The sequence below is a fragment of the Scyliorhinus canicula genome, chromosome 16 (genome assembly GCF_902713615.1).
Source record: "Scyliorhinus canicula chromosome 16, sScyCan1.1, whole genome shotgun sequence".
Taxonomy (NCBI): domain Eukaryota; kingdom Metazoa; phylum Chordata; class Chondrichthyes; order Carcharhiniformes; family Scyliorhinidae; genus Scyliorhinus; species Scyliorhinus canicula.
In genome coordinates, this window is record NC_052161.1 from 102554426 (window position 1) to 102577654 (window position 23229).

The window sequence follows — 23229 nt, forward strand, 5'->3', positions numbered from 1 at the left end:
TGGCATGGTGGCACAGTGGTTAGTACTTCTGCCAACAGTGCCAGGGACCCGGGTTTGATTCTGATCTCGGGTGACTGTGCGGAGTTTGCACATTCTTCCCGTGTCTGCGTGAGTTTTCTCCGGGTGCTCCGGTTTCCACCCACAATTCAGAGATGTGGAAGTTAGATGGATTGGCCGTGCTAAATTTCCCTTGAGGGTGGGGTTGCAGGAATGGGACAGGGCATTGGGCCTGGATCGGGTTGTCTTTCGAAGGGTCGGTGGAGACTCGATGGGCTGAATGGCCTGCTTCTGCGCTGCAGGTATTCTGTGTGTCTGCGCCGGCCATCAAGCACTTATTTATCCTAATCTTATTTTCCAGCGCTTGGTGCGCACCCTTGTATGCTATGGTGGCGGTGCACAAGGGTAACGCTGGCAGTGGGTCAGCCAGCTGCCTCCTTAACTACAGGGGGAGTGTAACAAATGAACCCCTGGAGATGGGGTGCATAGACAATGGGATCTGATGCAGGGAGGCAAATAAAGCTTAAAAGGAGAAGAGAGTGGACAGTAAGGTGTGATGATAAACCTAATTAACAGGGTTCGCCGAGGATGGTGCGAGCAATGTTCAATCAGATTTTAATTATCAGATTACAATCCTGGATTACATTGCGGGCTGCAGTCACTTCTTCGCTGTTATCCTTTATAAAGTACAATTGACATCTTCATTGAAATTATTAAGCTAATGAGTCTGCAAACCACATGAGACTTAGAAGAGCTGACCATTTGGTTTACTTCCTTCGTGCTTTTTTTTTCAAATTATTTTTAGCCTTCCATAGCTTGCGAATAAAAATAACGCTTTGTGTCAGTGATGCTGACAGAAGCTGAGGTAATTTTTTTTATTTTGATGTCTCGGTGCTTCTGTTTATGAACACGTGGTGCTCACTGTAGCAAAGTAACAGCTGAGAACAGCACAGTGTGACAACCGACGTAATTGTAACGGGGAGTTGGTGGTTTAGTGTTAAAGGCCCTGAGCTAGTAATTCAGAGGCCCAGAGAGACAAATCTCACCACAGCAGCTGGTGAAATTTAAACTTTGTTAATAACATTTGGAATTAAAAAAAGCTCGCTTCAGTAATGGTGACCATATTATGTTGAAAACCCATCTGGACCGAAGATGTGCTGGCTCGGTGGGGTTACGGGGATAGGGTGGAGGAGTGGGCCTAGGTAGGGGGCTCTTTCACAGGGTCGGTACAGACTTGATGGGCCAAATGGCCTTCTTCTGTGCTGTAGGGATTCTATGATTCTAACTTTTCAACACCTTATTCTTACCTGGGACATTATAAGCATTATTTTTGCCTGTCCTGAACATCCCTTGAAATGAGTGACTTTTGCAGCCATGATTAGAGGATTGTGGACCTGCAGTCACATGCAGGCCAGACTGGGTAAGGATGGCAGATGTCCTTCCCTAAAGGGGCAATATTGAACTAGGTGTTTATTTTAAAATAAATTTTGAGTATCCAATTAATTTTTTCCAATTAAGGGGCAATTTAGCATAGCCAATCCACTTACCATGCACATCTTTGCGTTGTGGGGGCAACACCCAAGCAAACACAGGGAGAATGTGCAAACTCCACATGGACAGTGACCCAGAGCCGGAATCGAACCTGGTACCTTGGTGCCGTGATGCAGCAGTGCTAACCACGACGCCGCCGTGTTGCCCTTAGATGGGGTTTTACCGATCCCTGTTGTTTGTTGGTCGCCATTACTGAGACTGTCTTTCAATTTTGGATTTCATAGAACATAGAACGATACAGCGCAGTACAGGCCCTTCAGCCCACGATGTTGCACCGACATGGGAAGTCAAAAACTAAAGGCCATCTAACCTACGCTATGCCATTATCATCCATATGCTTATCCAATAAACTTTTAAATGCCCTCAATGTTGGAGAGTTCACTACTGTTGCAGGTAGGGCATTCCACGGCCTCACCACTCTTTGCGTAAAAATCCTACCCCTGACGTCTGTCCTATATCTATTACCCCTCAATTTAAGGCTATGTCCCCTCGTGCTAGCCACCTCCATCCGCGGGAGAAGGCTCTCACTGTCCACCCTATCTAACCCTCTGATCATTTTGTATGCCTCTATTAAGTCACTTCTTAACCTTCTTCTCTCTAACGAAAACAACCTCAAGTCCATCAGCCTTTCCTCATAAGATTTTCCCTCCATACCAGGCAACATCCTGGTAAATCTCCTCTGCACCCGTTCCAAAGCTTCCACGTCCTTCCTATAATGAGGCGACCAGAACTGTACGCAATACTCCAAATGCGGCCGTACCAGAGTTTTGTACAGCTGCAACATGACCTCATGGCTCCGGAACTCAATCCCTCTACCAATAAAGGCCAACACACCATAGGCCTTCTTCACAACCCTATCAACCTGGGTGGCAACTTTCAGGGATCTATGTACATGGACACCGAGATCCCTCTGCTCATCCACACTGCCAAGAATTTTACCATTAGCCAAATATTCCGCATTCCTGTTATTCTTTCCAAAGTGAATCACCTCACACTTCTCTACATTAAACTCCATTTGCCACCTCTCAGCCCAGCTCTGCAGCTTATCTATGTCCCTCTGTAACCTGCAACATCCTTCCACACTGCCTACAACTCCACCGACTTTAGTGTCGTCTGCAAATTTACTCACCCAACCTTCTGTGCCCTCCTCTAGGTCATTTATAAAAATGACAAACAGCAACGGCCCCAGAACAGATCCTTGTGGTATGCCACTCGTAACTGAACTCCATTCTGAACATTTGCCATCAACCACCACCCTCTGTCTTCTTTCAACTAGCCAATTTCTGATACACATCCCTCAATCCCCAGCCTCCGTATTTTCTGCAATAGCCGACCGTGGGGAACCTTATCAAACGCTTTACTGAAATCCATATACACCACATCAACTGCTCTACCCTCGTCTACCTGTTCAGTCACCTTCTCAAAGAACTCGATAAGGTTTGTGAGGCATGACCTACCCTTCACAAAACCATGCTGACTATCCCTAATCATATTATTCCTATCTAGATGATTATAAATCGTATCTCTTATAATCCTCTCCAAGACTTTACCCACAACAGACGTGAGGCTCACCGGCCTATAGTTACCGGGGTTATCTCTACTCCCCTTCTTGAACAAAGGGACCACATTTGCTATCCTCCAGTCCTTTGGCACTATTCCTGTAGCCAATGATGACATAAAAATCAAAGCCAAAGGCTCAGCAATCTCTTCCCTGGCTTCCCAGAGAATCCTAGGATAAATCCCATCAGGCCCTGGGGACTTATCTATTTTTACCTTGTCCAGAATTGCCAACACTTCTTCCCTACGCACCTCAATGCCATCTATTCTAATAGCCTGGGTCTCAGCATTCTCCTCCACAACATTATCTTTTTCCTGAGTGAATACTGACGAAAAGTATTCATTTAGTATCTCGCTTATCTCTTCAGCCTCCACACACAACTTCCCACCACTGTCCTTGACTGGCCCTACTCTTACCCTAGCCATTCTTTTATTCCTGACATACCTATAGAAAGCTTTTGGGTTTTCCTTGATCCTACCTGCCAAAGACTTCTCATGTCCCCTCCTTGCTCGTCTTAGCTCTCTCTTTAGATCCTTCCTCGCTTCCTTGTAATTATCAAGCGCCCCAAATGAAACTTCACGCCTCATCTTCACATAGGCCTCCTTCTTCCTCTTAACAAGAGATTCCACTTCTTTGGTAAACCACGGTTCCCTCGCTCGACCTCTTCCTCCCTGCCTGACTGGTACGTACTTATCAAGAACACGCAATAGCTGTTCCTTGAACAAGCTCCACATATCCAGTGTGCCCAACCCTTGCAGCCTACTTCTCCAACCTACACATCCTAAGTCATGTCTAATGGCATCATAATTGCCCTTCCCCCAGCTATAACTCTTGCCCTGCGGGGTATACTTATCCCTTTCCATCACTAACGTAAAGGTCACCGAATTGTGGTCACTGTTTCCAAAGTGCTCACCTACCTCCAGATCTAACACCTGGCCTGGTTCATTACCCAAAACCAAATCCAATGTGGCCTCGCCTCTTGTTGGCCTGTCAACATATTGTGTCAGGAAACCCTCCTGCACACATTGTACAAAGAACGACCCATCTAATGTACTCGAACTATATCTTTTCCAGTCAATATTTGGAAAGTTAAAGTCTCCCATAACAACTACCCTGTTACTTTCGCTCTTTTCCAGAATCATCTTCGCCATCCTTTCCTCTACATCCCTAGAACTATTAGGTGGCCTATAGAAAACTCCCAACAGGGTGACCTCTCCTTTCCTGTTTCTAACCTCAGCCCATACTACCTCGGAAGAAGAGTCCCGATCTAGCATCCTTTCCGCCACCATAATACTGTCCTTGACTAGCAGCGCCACACCTCCCCCTCTTTTGCCCCCTTCTCTGAGCTTACTAAAACACCTAAACCCCGGAACCTGCAACAACCATTCCTGTCCCTGCTCTATCCATGTCTCTGAAATGGCCACAACATCGAAGTCCCAGGTACCAACCCATGCTGCCAGTTCCCCTACCTTATTTCGTATACTCCTGGCATTCAAGTAGACACACTTCAAACCACCTACCTGAACACTGGCACCCTCCTGCGAAGTCAAATCTGTGCTCCTGACCTCTCTACTCTCAATCTCCCGTACCCCAAAACTACAATCCAGGTTCCCATGCCCCTGCTGAATTAGTTTAAACCCCCCCAAAGAGCACTAACAAATCTCCCCCCCAGGATATTGGTGCCCCTCAGGTTCAGATGTAGACCATCCTGTCTATAGAGGTCCCACCTTCCCCAGAAAGAGCCCCAGTTATCCAGAAATCTGAATCCCTCCCGCCTGCACCATCCCTGCAGCCACGTGTTTAATTGCTCTCTCTCCCTATTCCTCATCTCACTATCACGTGGCACGGGCAACAACCCAGAGATAACAACTCTGTTTGTTCTCGCTCTGAGCTTCCATCCTAGCTCCCTAAAGGCCTGCCTGACATCCTTGTCCCTTTTCCTACCTATGTTGTTAGTGCCAATGTGGACTACGACTTGGGGCTGCTCCCCCTCCCCCTTAAGGACCCGGAAAACACGATCCGAGACATCACGTACCCTTGCACCTGGGAGGCAACATACCAAACGTGAGTCTCTCTCGCTCCCACAAAATCTCTTATCTGTGCCCCTGACTATTGAGTCCCCAATTACTAATGTTCTACTCCTTTCCCCCCTTCCCTTCTGAGCAACAGGGACAGACTCCGTGCCAGAGGCCCATACCCCATGGCTTACCCCTGGTAAGTTCCCCCCCCGCCCCCACAAGTATCCAAAACGGTATACTTGTTACTCAGGGGAACGACCGCAGGGGGTCCCTGCACTGACTGCTTCTTCCCAGTCCCTCTTACAGTTACCCATCTATCTCCAGTCTTTGGTGTAACTACTTCCCTGAAGCTCCTATCTATGACCCCCTCTGCCTCACGAATGATCCGAAGTTCATCCAGCTCAAGCTCCAGGCCCCTAACACGGTTTTTGAGGAGCTGGAGTTGGGTGCACTTCCCACAGATGAAATCAGCAGGGACACTGATGGCGTCCCTCACCTCAAACATTCTGCAGGAGGAGCATTGTACTGCCTTCCCTGACATCACCTCTAGATTTAAAAAAACAAGAAAAAGAAAAAGAAAGGAAGAGCTTATCCTGATATTCCCTCAAACCCTGCTCCCGCTGAAAGGTAAGCAAATTTAAAGGCACTCACTCACCTTCACGACAGGCCCCCTTCCCAACAACCATGGGGGGGTTTGGTTAGAGGAGGAGGTAGGGTGGGAAACACTGACGAAGTGTTTCGGGTTTAACCGTCACTTGACAACAGGCCCTCCACAAACCACCTTCAAATTAGGCTGACCGCACTGCACGTATGCAAATTTCCCCAGAACAGCTGATCAGCAGCTCTGCTCTGCTGCCCTCTGCTGGATGCTTGCCTTCACTCAAACTCCTTGGGTCTCCTTCACAGGTACACCTTCAAATTAGGCTGCCCGCACTGCACGTATGCAAATTTCCCAGAACAGCTGATCAGTAGCTCTGCTCTGCTGTCCTCTGCTGGATGCTTGCCTTCACTCAAACTCCTTGGGTCTCCTTCGCAGGTACACCTTCAAATTAGGCTGCCCGCACTGCACGTATGCAAATTTCCCCAGAACAGCTGATCAGTAGCTCTGCTCTGCTGCCCTCTGCTGGATGATCATGGATTAATCAAATTTGAATTCCACCAGCTGCCATACTGAGATTTGAACTTGTGTCCCCAAAGCATTAACCTGAGCCTGTGGATTATTGGTTCACTGATATTACCACTGTATGGGCGGTGCGGTGGTACAGTGGTTAGCACTGCTGCCTCACAGCGCCAGGGACCGGGTTCAATTCTGACCTTGGGTGACTGTGTGGAGTTTGCATATTCTCTGAGTGGGATTCCTCCGGATGCTCACCCGGTTTCCTCCCACTGCCCAAAGATGTGCAGATTAGGGGGATTGGCTACGCAGAGTGAAATCCATCCATTTATGAAGTTACTTCTGTCTTGAAAACAACAGTGGGAGGTTAGAGTTGCAGAACAAATTAAGTTTACTTCTTCAAATTTTTTCCAACCCCTGCCACCCCTCACCACACTCCCCAAGTGCTAATCTGTACCTTGTATTGCTTTCAATAAGTACTGGTCCTTGTTCTGTGGTTCACATGTTCTGCTATCTGACCTTTATGCTGCTATTAACACTTGCTTTTGTCCTGAACACTGTCATTACCCTTTGCCTTGTGTCCATGACGTGTTTATCATTTTATCTCTCCTGACCTCCAAGCCACCCGTGATACTGTTATTTTCTTGACCTGCTCCATCCCCAGTTACATCCACCTCACCCCACCCCCTCCATCTTGTCAACAACACAAAACCCACCAAATTTCTACTTCTCTCCATCTCTGGAGAGGAGTTATATTGGACTAAACGTTAACTCTGCTTCTCTCTCCACAGGTGCTGCCAGACCTGCTGTTTTCCCAGGATTTTCTGTTTTCATTTCAGATTTCCAGCACTCGTGGCATTACTTGTATTAAACTAGCGTTAAAGTTCAGAATGATCCAGGTGTCCTCAGACCGCTGAAGAAATGAAATGCAGGCCTGAAATGTCCTGTGTGTTTTCCTCACAGAGCTGCTGAGAGTTCCCCAGCATTTTTTCCACATATACAGTATTTTGAATTTGGTTTTAAAGTTGAGTTGTTTGGGAAAATATGCAATTAAAAAGTCAAGGGTGGATTCAGTGCCATTCAGCCCATTGAGTCTGCACCGACCTTCCGAAAGAGCACTCTACCTAGGCCCACCCCTTCCCTATCCCCGTAACCCCTCACATTGATCATGGTCAATCCACCTAACCTGCACATATTTGGATTATGAGTTAAAATTACAACATTAAATTTTTGTCTAAGTAAGATCGGGGAACCAAGCGAGATAGAGTGGGCTGACTAAATAACAACACTCACTGAATTCCAGAGTAGTCACTTGAACTTGTTGGATATGATTCCTTTACTGTAATTCCCCCCTCAGCTGCCGTAATTGCTGTGCTGTCTGTATTTATTACTTCAGTACGGTTGAAAAAAGAGACATGCTGTCAAAACTTTTCATCTTGCACTTATCAGGACAGATTCACAACAATACCAAATCTCAAAGGGAACAGCAACTACTGTTGCCTAATGCAAGCCCACTTTCACAAGTCAATGTACACATTGGGATTCTTATTTTGCCCCTCGTCTGAGGTGTGGTGATCCTCAGGTTAAATTGCCAGCTGTTTGCTCTCAACTTCAAAGGGGAAAGCAGTTTATGGTCATCTGGGATTATGGTGTCTTTACCTTACCTTACCTGTAAGATTCTATCAGTGTCCTGGTAAATAGGGCCCGAGCCGTTTGCTCACCATATAAGCTTGATGCTGAAATAGGGCATATCAAAGGTATCCTGTGGGATAATGGCGACCCTGATCAGATCATTGCTCATTGTACATCGTGCAAACTCAGGAACAGGCCTTTTAGTCCCAAAGAGTACCTCAGATTACCCTGAAAAGTTCAGGTGTCTCAAAAAATTTGAGCAACAAATGAAGCTTCATGCCATTTCACACAGGTGCTACATAGTAGCAACACTATTGGTATTCACCACGAACAGGACCCTGCTGTCAAGCCAAAAAAAGGCACAATGCCTCTCACACAAACAATACAAATGAATAATGTGGTATATGAATTTCAGTGATGGTGCAATGCCAGGTATGTAGGCTGGACATCCAAAAGATTGGTGATGATCTTTTCAAACAGCACGTTCCTTCAGCTGTTTGTAACAGACAAAGTAATGACCTTCCCCAACCAGTTTGTGCTTGTAAAACCTGAACATGTCCAACATTAGATGTGATTCTGTGATCGGATGACACTTTTCTAAGAAATCCTAATTGTACTAAAATTACACTAACAAATCAATTCAAGGTTATCAGCTGGGCTCACAGAGTGGCTCATTTACACTTGCTAAAAGCTACATTTATTCACACACACGGTCCTGTCATTTGTGGGGGCCAGTTTAGCTCACTTGTCTAGACAGCTGGTTCGTGATACAGAAGAAGGCCAGCAGCGCAGGTTCAATTCCCATACCAGCTGAGGTTATTCATGAAGATCCACCTTCTCAACCTTGCCCCTCGCCTGAGGTGTGCTGATCCTCAGGTTAAATCACCATCAGTCTGTTCTCCCCTTCAAAGGGGATATCAGCCTATGGTCATCTGGGACAGTGGTATCTATGGTGGCTAAACTGGGGCTGGTTTAGTACACTGGGCTAAATAGCTGGCTTGCAATGCAGAACAATGCCAGCACCGGGGGTTCATTCCCGTACTGACCTCCCTGAACAGTGGCAACTAGGGGCTTTTCACAGTAACTTCATTGAAGCCTACTTGTGACAATAAACGATTATTATTATTATCTTACCTTACCTATCCTTTGCAAACAGAAAAACAATGTCCACACATTGCACCTTTTTCAATTAAACAAAATCTAGGGATCAGGCTATTTCCTGATACACTTCCTATGTAAATGGCTTGGCCGATCAGAGTTGATTGGCCAGGTTCAAATTTAAACAAAGACTTGGCAGTTAACTGTGCACTGGCACATTCACCATGACAGTGCCTCCAACAAACAGAGTCCACTTGCCGACTAATCAACACCCTCTTTTCATGAACTATAAGTGTTGTTTGCTTTGAGATTTGGCATTCTTGTGAATCAGTCCTGATATGGGTGCAAATCAAAAAACTTTGACAGCATGTCTCTTTTTTTCAACAATATTCAAAATCTGTTTACTTAATGACACCATTTTTTGTACCCTTAAGGTGAAATACAATTTGCACCATAAATTGCCAGAATTGAGCTAAAAGCAGCGTGGTGATGATAACCCACAACCTTAATGAATGATGGGACCAACAGTCTATCTCTTTAGTCAATGAGATGGAGGAATAATGGAGGAGGAAAGTGAATTAGAGTCATCATGTACAGAAAGAGAAATAAAGAGAGCAATTTTACCCATGAAAATCAATTGTTTGGTTCCAGTGGGATGTGAAGACTTAAAAATGTCAAACCTGGAAGAGAGATGGGGACTGGACAAGCAACCTGATCCTCGGAGGTGGTTTGGCAACTTAAATATAATAATCTCAGAATCCTATCTCTCTTCTAGGTTGAAACCTCGTCTGGCTGCACTTCCTGAGGCTTGGGAAATCTGGCAGGTAAATGGATCGAGGATCACTTCATGGAAAAGGTAAATGACTTTCCGCCACACCTTGTGGGCCAGAAGGAGCAAGAGTACTTCCCTTCCCTTCATCCCTGCGTAGAACAGATTCTGGTGAGAAATCATGAGAGGAAAGGAAGGACAGAGGATGACTACTGTCCAGAAAACCACGCCTTCAACATTCTCAAACAACAATTTGCTACCTCCAAGAATGAGACTCCACTAAATGCTTTTCTCTCTTCCAGAGCGATTGATTGGTATTGCATTCACAATGATCATGCCATTAAAAGGGTAAAAGAGTACTTATATGCTGTGAACCATGATTCCTAACATCCAGTGGATAATTGATGTGTAAATCCAGCAAATTATTGAAAATAACCAAGATGGGGGGTGGGGAGTGCATGGAGGTGCGGGGGTCTGGGTGGCAGGGGTCTGGGGGGGGGGGGGGGGGGGGGGGGGGGGGAGGCGGGGACTCAGGTGAAATGCTGCTGGAGTGGGACATAAACTACACAGAAAACCTTGGCAATGCGCAGTTTATGGAGTATCACTTAGTTTCCTGAACCCGCTGGCTGATTAGCCAAGTTATAATGGCATGAGCACACAATTATTTATTTTGCTGGGAAGATTTGAGCCAATATATTTAAATGCTAATTGCAGTAATTTGGGATTAATATCACATCAATAAAGATGATCATAACACCTGAATAGTTTGATTTACTTCCTCAGGAAACTAAGGAAATTCGGCATGTCCACATTCACCCTTACCAACTTTTACAGATGCACTATAGAGAGCATCCTATCGGGCTGCATCACAGCCTGGTACGGCAACTGCTCGGCCCAGGACCGTAAGGAACTTCAGAGAGTCGTGAATACTGCCCAGTCCATCACACGAACCTGCCTCCCATCCATTGATTCCATCTACACCTCCCGCTGCCGGGGGAAAGCAGGCAGCATAATCAAGGATCCCTCCCACCCGGCTTACTCACTTTTCCAACTTCTTCCATCGGGCAGGAGATTCAGAAGTCTGAGAACACGGACGTACAGACTCAAAAACAGCTTCTTCCCCACTGTCACCAGACTCCTAAATGATCCTCTTATGGACTGACCTCATTAACACTACACCCATGTCTGCTTCATCCGATGCCAATGCTTATGTAGTACGTTGTATATATTGTGTTGCCCTATTATGTATTCTCATGTATTTTCTTGAATTCTGTTTAATTCCCTTTTCTTCCCATGTACTGAATGATCTGTTGAGCTGCTTGCAGAAAAATACTTTTCACTGTACCTCGGTACACGTGACAATAAACAAATCCAATCCAATCCTACTATCATAAATATTATTCCAGGAACATTATTGGAACTCTGGGACTCGAACCAAGTTCCTCCCTCTATTATTTAAATTGACCCTTTTACTAAAAATGGGTTAACATCTCCCTTAAAATAATCAAGGAATATGGATGTTAACCACTTGAGCTGCCAAAAGTAGCTTTAGGGTGCGTTTCTGCTCCTCGATGCACGGCTGACAATCAGCCTCCCTTTTCAGGGTTAAAGGCTTTGTAACATCACCACTGCCATTGTGAAGAGAAATAGTGATCTGTGATTGATGGTAGGTTCTGAAAACCAACACGTCTGTGCCATGCTGCAGAGCGTCAGACCTCTCACTTCATTTCAATCACGGGGCGGTGTAAGGAGAGCTCTTTCTCGAAGCCTGTGGGTCCACAGGAATTTTAAAATAAACCTCACCTCGCTCTGCAAGCAGAGTGGGCCATCCTCAGTGGAAAATTCAAGGTCACGAGTCCTTTCCACTCCGTGTGTCTCGCTGAGCAGCCGCTCATAAATGCATAAATCATTTGATACTGAGCGCCTGGAATTCCCCAGCCAGTCCTGTTTGTGTGGGCAGCAGCTTTACACTGAAACCCTGTGAGATTATCCACTCTCTCTCTCATTCAAGGTCTTCGATTCGCGTGGTTTAGAGATTGTGTGGCATTGGCTCTTAAATCAGTGAGTGTTGCACTGTTTTTAAACGCTATTAAATGATTAATAGTATAAACGTTATAACAAGGAGCAGGATTAGGCCATTCAGCCCCTTGAGCCTGCTCCTCCATTTAATAAGGTCATGGCTGATTTGATAGTAACCTCAAACCTGCACCCCGCCCACCCCGACAACCTTTCACCTTGTTGTTTACTAAGAATCTATCCACAGCTAATGGGGATCCAATACAGAATAGTCTCTAGGGGGGAAGGAGGGGAGGGTAGAGTCTCTGATATTTATAAGGTGCTCATGAAGGGGGAAGGGTCCCAGACGGAGGAACTGAAACTCAAATGGGAGGAGGAGCTAGGCGGGGAAATGGAGGACGGGCTGTGGGCAGAAGCCCTGAATAGGGTGAATTCGACCGCAACATGTGCCAGGCTCGGCCTGATTCAACTTAAGGTTGTTCACCGGGCCCACATGACGGTGGCTGGGATGAGCAAATTCTTTGGGGTAAAGGATAAATGCACTAGGAGCACAGGAGGACCAGTGAACCATGTACACATGTTTTGGGCATGCCCGAGGCTTAGGGGGTACTGGGAGGGATTCGCGGGGATCATGTCCCGGGTGCTAAAAACAAGGGTGGAGATGGGTCCAGGGGTGGCTATTTTTGGGGTTTCAGAAGACCCGGGAGTCCAGGGTGAGAAAGAGGCCGATGTTTTGGCCTTTGCTTCCCTGATAGCCCGGCGACGAATATTATTGGCATGGAGAGACTCAAAGCCCCCGAAGACTGAGTTGTGGCTTTCGGACATGTCGAGTTTTCTGGGTATGGAAAAGACTAAGTTCGCCTTGAAGGGATCTGTACAGGGGTTCGCCCGAAGGTGGCAACTATTCATTGACTTCTTTGCGGGAGAGTGAGTGTCAGCAGGGGGGGGGGGGGGGGGGGGGGGGGGTGAGAGGGGGTGGGGGGGGGGGTGGGAGGTTAGAGTAGAGTAGGAAGGATACATTGGCGGGTAGTGCCGATGGGAGAGGAGCCGGCTTGTGCAGTATGTTACGATTGAAGTATTGAATGTACGTGGATGTTTGCACATTTGTGCCTTTTTTTGCTTTCTTTCTGTTGATGTTTGTAACTGTCTACAATGCCGAAAAACTACCTCAATACAATTGTTTGTTAAAAAAAAAGAATCTATCCACAGCTGCCTTCGAAGTATCCAGAGACTCTTGATTCCATCACCCTTTCAGGAAGAGACTCTCGACCCTCTGAGAGAAATTCTCTCACCTCATCCAGAAATGGGTGGCCCCTTATTTTTAAAAGTGATCCCTAATTTTAGATTCTCCCACAAGAGGAATTATTGGCTGGAATTCTCTGGTCATTCGCTGGCGGTGGGATTCTCCGATCGCCAGCCAGGAGCGCGCCACCTCCCGCTGCCGAGAAACATCCGGCCGGGAGGCCGAAAGATCCCACCCATCCTATCCACATCCACCCTGTCAATACCCCTCAGGATCTTATATGTTTCAATCAAGTCACCTCTCACTCTTCTAAACTCCAGTGGCTACAAGCCCAGCCTGACCTGTATATATGACGTATAACCTCCCTACTTTTGTATTCAATTCCCCTTGCATTAAATGATAACATTCTATTAGCTTTTCGAATTACTCGCTCCATTGAGATTTCTCAGCTCTGTCCCTAATGACTGTAAATCCATAGCAAAGATTTTGGGAATTCTCGGCATCGCTAACAAGGCCAGAATTTATTGGCCATCCCTGATTGCCCTTGTGAAGGCGGTGGTGAGCTGTCTCTCCTGCAATCTATGTGGTGAAGGCACGTGACGCAGTGCTGTTGGGAAGGATTTTGGAGATGCAGTGATCGTGGTAATGGTGTTCCCAGAATAGTGCTGCCATTTCCTTTCTAGGGGTAGAGATCGTGGATTTGGGAGGTGTCATTGAAGGAGTCTTGGCAAGTTGCTGCAGTGCATCTTGTAGAGGGTGCACACTGCACCAGGCGCGTAGGGAGTGAATGTTTAGGGTGGTCGATGACATGCGAATCATGCGAGCGGCTGGGTGCTGGGGAGCTTTTTTAAGTGTTGTTGGAGCTGCACTCATTCAGGTAAGTGGAGAGTATTCCATTACACTCCTGACTTGTGCCATGTAGATGGTGAATAGGGTTTGGCGCACCATATGGACACAGTATCTAAATGGCTGGTCCAGTTCCTCCCATCATAACTCCATGGCAATCACTGGCTGCTGTTCCAGTTTCAAGTGCTGTCCGGTGACCATTTCAATCCCCATTGATTGGTGGCAAATTACCTGCATCAGAAATGGGAGAAATTTTTTAACCTATAGAATCCCTACAGTGCAGAATGAGACCACTTGTTCCATCGAGTCTGCACTGACCCAACCTCGGCCCATGCTCCCTCCCTATCCCCTTAACCCCATAAACCCAACTAACCTTTCTGACACTAAGGGGCAATTTAGCATGGCCAGTCCACCCTAACCTGCACATCTTTGGACTGTGGAACAAAACCTGAGCACCCAAAGGAAACCTACGCACACACGGGGCAAACATGGAAACGCCACACAATCACCCATGGATGGAATCGAACCCGGATCCCTGGTGTGAGGCAGCAGTGTTAACCACAGTATGGAATTACATAGGACATCCGGCAAAAAAACAGGCCATTCAGCCCAACTAGTCGGTGTCAGCATTTGTGCTCCCTCAAATCTCCTCTCATCCTCCCACATCTAACTCGCTCAGCTTAACCCTTTATATCTCACTTTTCCTGACTTGCTTATAATTCCCTCAATTGCATGCATACTGTCCATCATAGCTAGCCTCGTTAGGAGGGAGTTCCACATTCTCACCGAATAAACGATGTGCGAAGATTTATCTAATAATGATTATAGTATGATTGAGTTTAACTTTGTGTTTGAAATGAGAAACACAAATTAGCTCCCAAGATGCGAGATCTGGGTAAGGCTGACAGTCAGATGATCAAGAGAATGTGCACAGTAAACTGGTCTCTGGGGTAGAGAACTCAAAAGATTTGCAAGCCTTTGAGCGAAGATTTCCCTCATCTCCAGCCTCTCATCCTCATGCAACACCCCCCCCACCCCCCCTCCAAACCCCCAGTTCTGGATTCCCCAGCCGGAGGAAAACATTCTCTCTCTATCCGCTGAGTCAAGCCCCATCAGACTCTTGAATGTCTCGATGAGATATCACCTCAATCTTCAGAACTCCAGAGAGCGAGACCACACCTTGTGTACTGTGGGCAATAATGAGCACTAAACATTCAAAAGAAAGGATGTATCAGTCTTAACAGGAGTGCAGTGTAGATTTACCAGATACCTAAATTTATAGGATTAAATTTCAAGGAGCGATATTTTACATATTTAAAAAATAAATTTAGAGTACCCAATTATTTTCTTTTTCACAATTAAGGGGAAATTTAGCATGTCCAATCCACCTACCCTGTACATCTTTGGATTGTGGGGCTGAGACCCATGCAGACACAGGGAGAATGTGCAAACACCCCACGGTGTAGCCATCTGGGATGGCCACTTACAACCAGGAACAGGGAAGGTCGCAAAGCATTGCAGGAAAAATGGACAATGCGAGATTCAGGCAGGCTCAGAGCCTGAATGTATATGTGCGAATGAGGAATCCAGACGGTATTGAAACCCCCAACTGATTAGCATTTGATGTCCCATCTCCGCCAGACAAAGGATTGATACTTGAGCGACCGATACAGTCCCAGACATTTCGGCACCACTCCCTGTACTAGGGAAGCGTAAACAACAGGGTCAATGACCACTTGGGACATGCCCAGCCATCAAGGCACCCGCCCCTTTATTGGTTCGAATTGAACACAATGATCAGGGATCACCCAATTAGTGGGGTCCAAACTGAGGGACTGCCCAAAAGAGCGCGAAAACCCCCAAGGATAAAAAGAGAGACCACCATGTGTTCGGCCTCTCTTGGACCTGGCGCTCCAGCACTTCCAAGTGCAGCACCACCAGAAGCAAGTTCAAGTTCAACGCCCGCTACCAGACGGATGAGCCTAGCTGAGCAGCAGTTACTTCTACAGACCCGATAGATACAGATCCGAATAACGGTCACTGTTCCTCTGACCTAAGCCGTGTGCCTGAAGTTAAGTACAGGTTGTCATAGTTGATAGGTGTAGTTTAACTAGTAGTGTTTATGTGCATGATTAATTGTGTGTAAATAAAGTTCCCTTGATCTTGAACTAACTAACTGGTGTTTGGCTCTTTGAGCGATAGCCGGTTGAACCTTGTGGTGGCATCATTTGATACCTGGCGAATCTGAGCGATATAATAGTGATATCCAAAGAAAGGAGGGCAACCTCACTGACTGCCATATTTACAGTAGGTAAAAAAGGCAACAACGGACAGTGACCCGGGGCCAGGATCGAACCCGGGTCCTCAGCGCCAATTACAAGCAGAGATTACGTACCTATGAGCATTATATTCCCTGAAATTGGGAAGGATAAGGGGTGAAATGATCAAACTTCTCAAGGTGTTTCATAGATTATCATAGAATTTACAGTGCAGAAGGAGGCCATTAAGCCCATCAAGTCTGCACTGGCTCTTGGAAAGAGCACCCTACCCAAGGTCAACACCTCTACCCTATCCCCATAACCCAGTAACCCCACCCAACACTAAGGGCAATTTTGGACACTAAGGGCAATTTATCATGGCCAATTCACCTAACCTGCATATCTTTGGACAGTGGGAGGAAACCGGAGCACCCGGAGGAAACCCACGCATACACGGGGAGGATGTGCAGACTCCACACAGACAGTGACCCAAGCCGGAATTGAACATGGGGCTCTGGAGCTGTGAAGCAATTGTGCTATCCAGAATGCTACCGTGCTGCCCTCGTCACAAGTAGACTTCAAATGAAATTGCCATGAAAAGCCCCTAATCGCCACATCTCGGCGCCTGTTTGGGGAGGCTGGTAGGGGAATTGAACCCGCGCTGCTGGCCTTGGTCTGGAATAAGGGTAGCTAGATATAAACCATGTACACTTGTTTGGGGGTGTCTCGGAGCAGTGTGCAATTCAGAAACTCACACTGGGTGATGGAAGGTTGGAACTCCCTGTTACAAACAGCAATTGATGCTGCTCGATAAATTGTGAAGTTTATACCTGAGATGGATAGATATTTGATTATCGAAGGTATTCAGGGATATGCAACAAAGGTGTATAGGTGAAGTTAGGATACAGGTCAGCCATGATCTTTTTGAATGATGGTGAAACAGACCAAGAGGCTGAATGGCCTCCTTCTGTCCCTATCTTCCAGTGAACCAACTTATTCAGCTCAATGTTTGGGTCATTGTTTTTCTTTAAGTTAGAATTTCAATTTAAATGTCTCCTTTTATTATTCTCATTGTGGCATCCATCCTTATATCTTAGAAGCTCCACTGTATACTTTGCCTAGGACCCTTTTCTACCTGGTCCTCCCCACACACCCGACCCACCCTCCACACCACCCTGCTGCCCAAATCCTCTGACTGCCAGTCGGTCTTGAAGCTCAATCCCGTTGTTAGTGAGTGGAGTTTTCCTGGATATCGGGAGCTTTTTCCCATCAGCGCCACCCCGGGCTATGGCTGCAAGAAAGAGTTGGGGAGGCTATTGGGTACAGGTTTTCAACATGGCAAAACGTTTACCTGCTTGAAAGAGATGGTGGTTTAGTTGTTGTATCACTGGACCAGTAATCAAGAGGCCAAAGCCAATGATTAATCTCACCTTAACCCTCACAGCATTTAAGAAGCTATTTGATGAATTGCTGGTGCCAGGGTTCCCGGCTGGCTCTGCCAAGGTTCCAAGCTTATATTTTTTTAGTGACGGGGTTGGGCCTGGTGGTGCCATCTGCACCTGAGGTGGGATGTTTGCGGAGTCTGAGGACCCCTTTATAGGTGAGTTGAGGCTTTGCGGGGGGTCGCATCAGGGGGTCGCGAGATCGGACGTCAGAGTCCTCAGTGCAAGAAACATGACTAAGTGCGGCCACGGCCGTGCGTTCCCCGCTGAAGCCCCATATCTACCCGAAGCCGCATTAGATAGCGTTGTGTTTCTCGGCGCTGCGAGTGCTGGGAAACACACCTTCCATTGCTACTCTCTGCCTTCTATGACCTAGCCAGCTCTGTTTCCATCTTGCCAGCTTACCCCTGATCCCATGTGACTTCACGTTTTGTACCAGTCTGCCATGAGGGACCTTGTCAAAGGCCTTACTGAAGTCCATATAGACAACATCCACTGCCCTACCTGCATCAATCATCTTTGTGACCACTTCAAAAAACTATCAAGTTAGTGAGACATGACCTCCCCTTCACAAAACCGTGCTGCCTCTCGCTAATATGTCCATTTGCTTCCAAATGGGAGTAGATCCTGTCTCGAAGAATTCTCTCCAATAATTTCCCTACCACTGACGAAAGGCTCACTGGCCTGTAGTTCCCTGGATTATCCTTGCTACCCTTCTTAAACAAAGGAACAACATTGGCTATTTTCCAGTCCTCCAGGACATCACCTGAAGACAGTGAGGATTCAAAGATTTCTGTCAAGGCCTCAGCAATTTCCTCTCCAGCCTCCTTCAGTATTCTGGGGTAGATCCCATCAGGCCCTGGGGACTTATCTACCTTAATATTTTTCTAGATGCCCAACACCTCGTCTTTTTGGATCTCAATGTGACCCAGGCTATCTACACACCCTTCTCCAGACTCAACATCCAACAATTCCTTCTCTTTGGTGAACACTGATGCAAAGTATTCATTTATTACCTCGCCCATTTCCTCTGGCTCCACACATAGATTCCCTTGCCTATCCTTCAGTGGGCCAATACTCTCCCTAGCTACCTTCTTGCTTTTTATGTACGTATAAAAAGCCTTGGGATTTTCCTTAACCCTATTTGCCAATGACTTTTCGTGACCCCTTTTAGCCCTCCTGATCCTTGCATAAGTTCCTTCCTACTTTCCTTATATTCCACACAGGCTTCGTCTGTTCCCAGCCTTATAGCCCTGACAAATGCCTCCTTTTTCTTTTTGACGAGACCTACAATATCACTCGTTATCCAAGGTTCCCGAAATTTGCCGCATTTATCCTTCTTCCGCACAGGAACATGCCGGTCCTGAAATCCTTTCAATTGACATTTGAAATCCTCCCATGTCAGATGTTGATTTACCCTCAAACATCCGCCTCCAATCTAGGTTCTTCAGTTCCCGCCTAACATTGTTATAATTAGCCTTCACCCAATTTAGCACATTCACCCTAGGACCACTCTTGTCCTTGTCCACCAGCACTTTAAAACTTAATGAATTGTGGTCACTGTTCCCGAAATGCTCCCCCACTGAAACTTCTACCACTTGGCTTTGCCAGTGGCACCCACTTCCCATGACACAGGTAAGTACCTTCAACACAACATTCCTCCTCAGATATTTCTCATCCCTTAAATACCAAACGGGCGTAATAACCAGCAAGGCAGGCCATCATAGCGTGTCAGAGTCATCAATACAGAAGGAGGCTATTCAGCCCATTGAGTCAACGCTGGCTGGCCCTTTGAGAGACTTAACCAATTGCATATCATCTCACCCTTTCCCTGTGTTTTTTCATGAATTTTCTAGACCCTTTGCCAGTGTCGGCTCAGCAGATTAAATAATGGACCATCTGAGACCCTGTGTTCTCTGAATGGCGTATCGAAGAAGGAACTGAAACCTTACCAGATCAGGAAAGACAAGCTTAGCTATGAAGATGGCATCAACCTCTGTGGATCAAAAGAGGTCGCCCCCGGTCGAGGAAGATAATTATGACTGAAAATGTTACATAGTACCCACTCGGGCGTGACTAAAATGAAGACGTGGGCAGCGCAGTGGCGCAGTGGATAGCACTGCTGCCTCACAGCGCCGAGGTTCCAGGTTCGATCCCGTCACTGTCCGTGTGGAGTTTGCACATTCTCCCCGTGTTTACGTGAATTTCGCCCCCACAACCCAAAGAGGCACAGGGTAGGTGGATTGGCCACGCAAAATTGCCCCTCGATTGGAAAAAATGAATTGTGTACTCTAAATTTATAAAAATAATAAAGTAATAAAATGAAGATGCTGGCGAGAACTACATGTAGTGTGGCTTGGCACCGATGCTGTAATTGAAAGAGTGGTAAAGCCCTGTGATCAGTTACCTGATGCAGCTCCATTACATCAATGGGAATGGCCAAGACGACCATGGGCTAAGGTCCACATCAACTACATGGGACTGTTTATGGACACGATATTTTTGTTGTTCGTGGATGTCCATTCAAAGTGGATGGAGGCGTTTGAGATTAGATCCACAACTGCTCATGCCACAGTTGAGAAGCTGCGCCAATATTTCACTATTCACGGGGCACCAGCGATCAATGTTTCGGACAATAGGATTGATTTAATTGGTGTCGAATTCCATTAATGTATGAGATTTAATGGAATAAATCATTTCACAACAGTACCGTACAATCCTTCATCCAACTGACTGGTTGCGAGAGCTTGAAGAAGCAACCATCCGCCTCTTTAAACACCAAGTTAACCAGGTCCCTGCTGCCATGAAGGATCACCACGCATATGACTATTGGAGTCTCTCCAGCTGAGCTGATGGTGGGTTGTTGGTTCTAGACCAGGTTAAGCTCAATGTTCCCAAACTTAGTGGGGAGGGTGGAGACAAGCCAGAAGCACCAGAAGAGGAACCATAATTCATTTAAAAGTGCAAGAGAGATAAAGGGTTCAACTCAGCTCCTGACCACATTAGAGTCTTGGTTTAAACATGGCCAAAAAAGCTGAACTCCAGAGGTGAGAGTGACTGCCCTTGACATCAAGGCAGTGTTTGATCAAATATGGCATCAAGGAACCCGAGCTAAACTGGAGCCTATGGAAATTAGGGGGAAATCTCCCTCCTCGTTGGAGTCATACCTGACACAAAGGAAGATGGCTGTGGTGGTTTGAGGTCAATCATCTCAGCTCCAGGACATCACTGCTTAAGTTCCTCAGGGTAGTGCCATAGGATCAACCGTCTTCAGCTGCTTTATCAATGATCTCCCTTCCATCATAAGGTCAGAAGTGGGAATGATTGTGGATGACTACACAATTCTCAACACCATTTGTGACATCTCAGACTCTGAAGCAGTCCATGTTCAAGTGCAGCAAGACCTGGACAATATCCAGGCTTGGGCTGACAAGTGGCAAGTTACATTTGTGTCACACAAGTGTCAGGCATTGACCATTTCCGACAATAAAGGATTTAACCATCTCTCTCCGACATTCAATGGATGAATCCCCCCACTATCAATATCCTGGTGGTTATCATTGACCAGAAACCGAACTGGACTAGCCATATAAATACTGTGGCTACCAGAGCAGGACAAAGGCGCAGAATCCTGCGGCGAGTAACTCACCTCCTGACACCCTCAAAGTCTATTCACCATCTACAAGGCACAAGTCAGGAGTGCAATGAAATAACCTCAACTTGCCAGGCTGAGCACAGTTCCAACAACACTCAAGAAGTTCAACACCATCCAGGACAAAGCAGCCTGCTTGATTGGTCCCCCTTCCAGAGTCGGAGGGCGGAGGTCCAGTTAGTCCACAGTGCAGCTGTATTCTGTAAGGTAAGAGGGGATGGAGGCTAGGGCAGTTGCATGCTCCTCCTGTAGGATGTAGGTGGTTAGGGATACCACCGGTGTCCCTGCTGACTATACCTGCGGGAAGTGCACCCAACTCTAGCTCCTCAGAGACCGTGTTAGGGAACTGGAGCTGGAGCTGGATGAACTTCCGATCATCCGGGAGGCAGAGGGGATAATAGAGAAGAGTTACAGGAAGGTAGCCACACCCAAGGTACTGGACAAGAGTAGCTGGGTTACAGTCAGGGGAAAGAAAACAAACAGGCCGACAGTGCAGGGATCCCTCGTGGCTGTTCCCCTTCAAAACAAGTATACCATTTTGGATGCTGTTGGGGGGGATGACCTACTGGGGGAAGGCCCTAGCGGCCAGGTCTCTGGCACTGAGTCTGGCTCTGGGGCTCAGAAGGGAAGGGGGGAGAATAGAAAAGCAATAGTGATAGGAGAGTCAATGTTTAGGGGAATAGATAGGAGATTCTGTGGTCGCGAGCGAGACTCCTGAAAGGTATGTTGCCTCCCAGGTGCGAGTTCCAGGGATGTCTCGGATCGTGTATTCAGGATCCTTAATGGGAAGAGTGAGCAGCAAAAAGTCGTGGTGCAGATGGGTACCAACGACCTAGGTAGGAAAAGGGGTGTGGATGTAATAAACTAGTTTAGGGAGTTAGGCTGGAAGTTAAAAGCCAGGACAGACAGAGTTGTCATCTCTGGTTTGTTGCCGGTGCCACGTGATAGCGAGGCTAGGAATAGGGAGAGAGTGCAGTTGAACACGTGGCTGCAGGAATGGTGTAGGAGGGAGGGCTTCAGGTATTTGGATAATTGGAGCGCATTCTGGGAAAGGTGGGACCTGTACAAGCAGGACGGGTTGCATCCGAACCAGAGGGTCACCAATATCCTGGGAGGGAGGTTTTCTAGTACTCTTCAGGAGGGTTTAAACTAATTAGGCAGGGGAATGGGAACCGGATCTGTAGTCCAGCAACTAAGGTAGCCCATGTTCAGGGCGTCAAAGTGTGTAGTGACGCAGTGCGGAAGGTAACACTGACAAAGGAGAGTACTTGCAGGCACGGAGATGGGTTGAAGTGTGTATACTTCAACGCAAGAAGCATCAGGAATAAGGTGGGTGAACTTAAGGCATGGATCAGTACTTGGGACTACGATGTGGTGGCCATCACGGAAACTTGGAAGCAGAGGGGCAGAAATGGTTGTTGGGGGGGGTCCTTGGTTATAGATGTTTCAATAAAACTAGGGAGGGTGGTAAAAGAGGTGGGGGGTGGCATTATTAATTAGAGATAGTATAACAGCTGCAGAAAGGCAGATTGAGGAGGATCTGCCTACTGAGGTAGTGTGGGTTGAAGTTAGAAATAGGAAAGGAGCAGTCACCTTGTTGGGAGTTTTCTATAGGCTCCCCAATAGCAGCAGAGATGTGGAGGAACAGATTGGGAAACAGATTTTGGAAAGGTGCAGAAGTCACAGGGTAGTAGTCATGGGTGACTTCAACTTCCCAAATATTGAGTGGAAACTCTTTAGATCAAATAGTTTGGATGGGGTGGTGTTTGTGCAGTGTGTCCAGGAAGCTTTTCCAACACAGTATGTAGATTGTCCGACCAGAGGGGAGGCCATATTGGATTTGGTACTTGGTAATGAACCAGGGCAAGTGATAGATTTGTTAGTGAGGGAGCATTTTGGAGATCGTGACCACAATTCTGTGACTTTCACTTTGGTAACGGAGAGGGTTAGGTGCATGCAACAGGTCAAGGTTTAGAAATGGGGGAAGGGTAAATATGATGCTGTCAGACAAGAACTGAAGTGCATAAGTTGGGAA

General features: G+C 46.8%; 1 long non-coding RNA gene across 1 annotated transcript in view; it reads left to right on the forward strand.

Moving 5' to 3' along the window:
• LOC119950825 overlaps positions 1-10150 on the forward strand; it is a 212416-nt gene extending 202266 nt beyond the window's left edge. The window contains exon 3 of the long non-coding RNA XR_005457436.1: positions 9744-10150. This is a non-coding gene — a long non-coding RNA (uncharacterized LOC119950825). The remainder of the gene's footprint in view (positions 1-9743) is intronic.
• The last annotated feature ends 13079 nt before the right edge of the window (positions 10151-23229 follow it).